This window comes from Triticum urartu, chromosome 4A (assembly GCF_056163025.1).
Source record: "Triticum urartu cultivar PI428250 chromosome 4A, HENAU_Tu73, whole genome shotgun sequence".
In the NCBI taxonomy this organism is placed as follows: Eukaryota; Viridiplantae; Streptophyta; class Magnoliopsida; order Poales; family Poaceae; genus Triticum; species Triticum urartu.
The window spans coordinates 281,387,950-281,393,427 of NC_141876.1; positions in this window are offsets into that span (position 1 = coordinate 281,387,950).

The window sequence follows — 5,478 nt, forward strand, 5'->3', positions numbered from 1 at the left end:
GACTCTAGAAAGAAAGAAGGCTTCTCGAAGCCTGTCTATCTACATCGGGCCCTCCATGGCTCGGAATCACCACCTGGGTGGCAAGTCACTCGTCGACGTCAAGGTCTATGTAGAACCCATCGGAGGGGGCGGTGTTGTCGTCTGAAAACAGTAATTAAGCAAACATGAGTACAAAGGTACTCAGCAAGTCTTACATCAGAACCTACTAAACATGCTTATTCTCAAGAAGGTGGTGGGGTTAATGCAGCAAGCCAGCTTTGACTCTTGGCTAAGCTATCCTACGGAACTCCACCAGTAAAATAGTTTTCGCACACGAGTCCACTACTCACCAACACAATACTCCACCGGGGATCCTCCCTCGTCATCCTACGAGAGGGCCATCCTCGGTACTCACACTTATCCTGAGTCTTTTAGTAGTATCCATTAACTTGTCTATGAACTGTATAGGCAACCAAGTAGTCCTTTACCGCGGACGCGGCTATTCGAATAGTTTTATACACTACAGGGGTGTACTTCTTCATACACGCTTTCACCACTTACCGCCGTTTACACGACATGTACTCGGCAACCTTCAAGCGGAAGCCCAGTGAGGGTGTCGGCCACGGCCTACCTAACACTTAAGTCTCTAGTCCAGGTTTATCGCCTATCCAGGTTCCATCCGCAGGGAGTCCGGCCGAGGTTTCCACATACGGCCCCGAACGATGTGAACAGGGTCCCGAGACGCCAAACGGGCGCCCCGCATACCCGGCCACAGTGTATCTACCGCAACATAGCCCACCCCTAGGGTCAGCGCTACGCACGGCCGCCAACACATAACCTACAAACACCAAAAACTATTTGCAACTCCTGGACAGAGTACTAGGGTGATTAAGAAGCCGAGAGGGTCCATTGGTTTTGGGCCCAATGTACGGTAGTAACTACATCTTAAATCACACATACAGATCTCAGTTTTTTGGGACGGCCTCAATGAAACAACCCACCATGTACTCCTACATGGCCTCTCATCGAGACCTTTACCAAAACATGTTCAACACATCCCTCACATTACCGACATAAGCATTTCACTCTAGCCCATCACCCAGATGAACCAGACCTGACACAACTCTAAGCATAGCAGGCATAGCAAGGTAGGAATCACATACATGGGTCAATCAACTCCTACACATGCTAGTGGGTTTCATCTAGTTACTGTGGCAATGACAGGTCATGCAGAGGATAAGGGTTCAACTACCGTAGCACACAGCAGATTGAAACGCAATGTCTTAATGCAGTAAACAAGAGAAGAAGCGAGAACATGGGTTGTATCGGAATGATCAATGGTTGCTTACCTGATGGAGTGGTAGTGGGATACTGCCCTTCAGTTGGATACTCGTGAATATCCTCGGAGGCAGAACCTACCATGAAGAACACATTGGAACACAATCAACACATGACGATATGCAACAATATGATGCATGCTATGATATGGCAATATGAATGTTTCTTGGCCTAATGCAAGCTATAACAGAAAGGATTGAACTTATTTGAATCAAAGATTCAATTATTAGCTTATTAAACATGGCTTTAATGGTGCATTTCCTTATTCTGCTTAAACAGCAAGGTAAACTTGTTTTGTCATGCATGAAACCATTACAGATGGATAGATTGAATTTTTCTGATCATTTTTCATATATAAATCTTTGCATTTGGAGCTATGGTTGATTTTCTATGATTTTTAGAAGTTTTGACTATTTTCTGGAATTTCCTGTATAAGAATAAATCCAGTAATTTAATTACTGCGTCAGCATTACGTCAGGGTGACGTCGGTGGTCAACGGGGACGTCCAGGTCAAACTTGACTGGTGGGTCCCGCGTGTCGGTAGTTAATTAAGCTAATTATCTTTAGTTAAAACTAATCTGATTTAGTTAACAGAGGGGGCCCACTTGTCATTGACTCAGGGGAGTCAAACTGGGCTCAAACCCCTGGTCAGCGGGGCTAATCCCGCCGGCGTTGAGTCGCCGGCGAGGCCCGAGACGATGGCGCGGCTCGGAAAACGCCCACAGGGCACGGGCGAGGCCGTTATTGGGCTCGTTGGAGAGCTCTTGCAGTCGCGCATCTAGTGGTGGTGGAGGCCGCGCCTATGGTGGCCGGAGACAACGACGGCGAGCTCCAAGGCGGCGGCCGGAGTTCAGCCATGTGCGGGGTTTGGGCTGCGGCGTGCAAACACGGAAACTGAGGTGCTAGCGAGGCACTACGCGATGCGGCAAGCACGTTGCATAGCACGGGATGACCAAATGGTCGCCGGAGCGACGCCGGCGACGAGCTCGAGCGGAGACGAGCTTCGGCCATGGTGGAACTATGGCCTAGAGGGTGCAAATGCGTGGGAAAGAAGAGGGGGAAGGCGGCGGAGCTCACAGGGAGGTCGATGAGCAGCTCAGTGGGCTCGGGGGCGACCAGAGCGAGGCAAATCGATGAACGGCGTCCGGCGGGTTCTGAGGTTGAAAACGGCGCCATAGCGGCGATGCAGGGCCTCCGGCGAAGCGTGGCTCGGTGGGGAGGGAGAGGGCATCGTGGCGGAGCGATTTGGCTTGTCGGAGGGGCGAGGGGGTGGCTCTGGCGTCGTCTACGGCGAACGGCGGCGAGGAACGCGCTCGGGCATCGCGGGAGAGAGTGAGGGAGACGAGGGGGAGAGTGAGCGAGGATGAGAGGGGGACGTGGGGGTCGCGTGGCATCCCTGGACGTCTCCAGGACATCGGCAGAAGCAGGAGGTGGCCGGCGTGTGGTCTCGGGCGCCGGCGACGCGCTCCGCGTCCATCTGGCGTGAGGAGGATGACGACTGGCAGGGCCAGTCGGCTGGGCCGAGCCAGGTGGGCTGGGCCAGCACAGGTAAGGCCCAGGTAGCTTCCCTCTCTCTCTTTTTTTTGTTTTTGTTTTTCTATTTAACTGCAACTGTTGGGCTTTAATTAAAATACTAAAACGTTTCCAAAAATCCTGAAAATAATTGTGGGCTCTGTTTAGATTATTTCCAATAGCAAACATTTATTTCCAGAATTAGTTGGGCATTTAAATTATTTTATAGCATTTAAATGCCCAAATTCAAATACTTATGATTTAATTCAATGACCTTCTGTTGACCTAGAAAAATGTGCACCAATTTTGCCAGAGGTTTTAACCCAAGACAAAGAGGGTGAACTTTTAGAAGGGCATTTCAGGTTCATTGAAAATAATTTTAGTAAACCCTAGTTGTTTCCAGGGGGGTGTTGGGGGTTTCTGCCTTCCCCATTTCAAATTTAAGAGAAATTTAAACATGATGCGCACTCTAATTCTTGATCTAGCTAGGGTGTGACAGTCCGGGCCTTTTGCTGGATGTCCGGGTTGGTGGAGTCCAGTTTCGTTGGTCTTCTGTGATGGGCGCCGGATTTCCGGGTGAGGGCCGGATGTCTGGGCCCTGTAGTTGGATGGCTGGGCGGCTGCTGGTGGCACTCCCACGGGCCGGATGTCCGGGGCTTGGGGCCGGATGTCTGGGTCCTGGAGACTTCTCCGGTTCCTTCCGTCGTTCCTCTTCATTCGTGAAATTGGGGACTTGTCCGTCTCCACGTGCATCTTCGAGAGGGCCTTCTTGGTACCTGATCACGCACAACATTCTGAACTTAGGTAGTAACCATGTCTCGAGTGGATCATACAGAATATCACTAAGGAAGGAAGTCACCTCGGTCTCGAGGGCTCTAGCTCATGCACGTGTCATTGGTCGTCTTGGCACTTGATGAGATGATGGTAGGTCCATGGTAATGACCATAGGATGCTCCGCATCACGATACTACCCGTAGATTCATCAAAATAAGAAAACAACACATAGAAAACAGAATCTGTCAAAAATAGAACAATCTGTAGTAATCTGGAAACTTCGTATAGTTCTGTAACTCAAAATTTTCTAACAAATTAGGATAGTCTAGGCAATTTGTATATCAATCTTGTGTAAAAAATTCAGAGCAAAAGCACATTTCTGTGATTTTTTAAAATTCTGGCAATGAGCGCAAAAGTTTCTGTTTTTCAACAAGATCAAATCAACTATCACCATAGGCCATCCCAAAGGTCTTACTTGGCTCAAACACTAATTAAAACACCAATTTTTTACGATAGAAGTAATAATGTTTATTTATTGGAAAACAAAACCAAAAACAAAAAACACAAAATAAAATTGGGTTGCCTCCCAACAAGTGCTATTGTTTCATGCCCCTAGCTTGGCATAAAACCTAGATCTAGGTATTGTCATATTTGGTATGCAATTCTTTCCTAGTCAAATCTTCCAAAGATTTTCTTAACAAGTCTCTTTTTTCTTTCCTTTCCTTTCCTTCCTAACAGGTGAACTCAAATCATGAAAAGGACTTTGCTTGGTAATTTTAATATTCATAATTCCATACTCAGGATCATCACCATAAATATCCTCATATAGAATATGTATCTCATTTTAATGGGTTCCCTAGACATTTCTTCCATCCAGTCGTGATTAAATCCTACATAAATTCCCTTAGTTATCCAATCAAATTTATCATATGTATCAAGGTAAAGGGCTTGAGCAATTTCTGTATAGGGAACGCTTCTCCTAAGATTGCTACTATAATTAAGAATGACAATCTCTAGATTCTAGTCCATGCAAAGTTTCTTTATTATGGAGAATTTTTCAATTGGAGGATGCTCAATATTTTTATTATAGAAAACAAAAATTTCCCCAGCTTCTTTTATTATGAAATCAAATTCTCGCATAAGACTGATAGTTGCAATCTTTTTAGCCTTAGGGTGGAGTATATTGGGAAGTTCATAAATATCTTTTGTAAAGCAGGATGAATATGCACAAAGTTTCTTTCTAATTTAACGACAAGCATAGCAATGGCATCCACATAGCAATTTGTATCAAGAAGAATATATCCCTTATTAATTGGTAAAAATCCTGTATGATCAAAGAATTCCTGAATAACACGCTTCCCAATGATATTACCATCTCCCACATGAAAAGTTTTTGCCTTAAGATTAGAGGGAGTTTCAGTTTCATGGTCTAAAGAACAAGATCCAAAATTTTTGCTCAAGGCTTTAATCAGCAAGATCCTCAAAATCTTCAACGATAACCTCCCCTAATTCAGACATGGTGACAAGAAACCAATCTACCAAACTGCAAACGGAAAACAAAGAAAAAAGATGAACGAAAGAAGGGCAAAAAAGGCAAATATTTTTGTATTTTTCTGAAAACATTTCATAATTGGGGGAGATGAAAACAAGAGGCAAATGGCAAATAATGTAAGTGCAAGAGATGAGAGTTTATGATGGGTACATGGTTGGCTTGATGTAGAACCTCCCCAGCAACGGCGCCAGAAATTCTTCCTACTACTTCTTGAGCTTGCATTGATTTTTCCCTTGAAGAGGAAAGGGTGATGCGGCAAAGTAGAGATAAGTATTTCCCTCAGTTAAGAACCAAGTTATCAATCTAGTAGGAGGCACAATCAA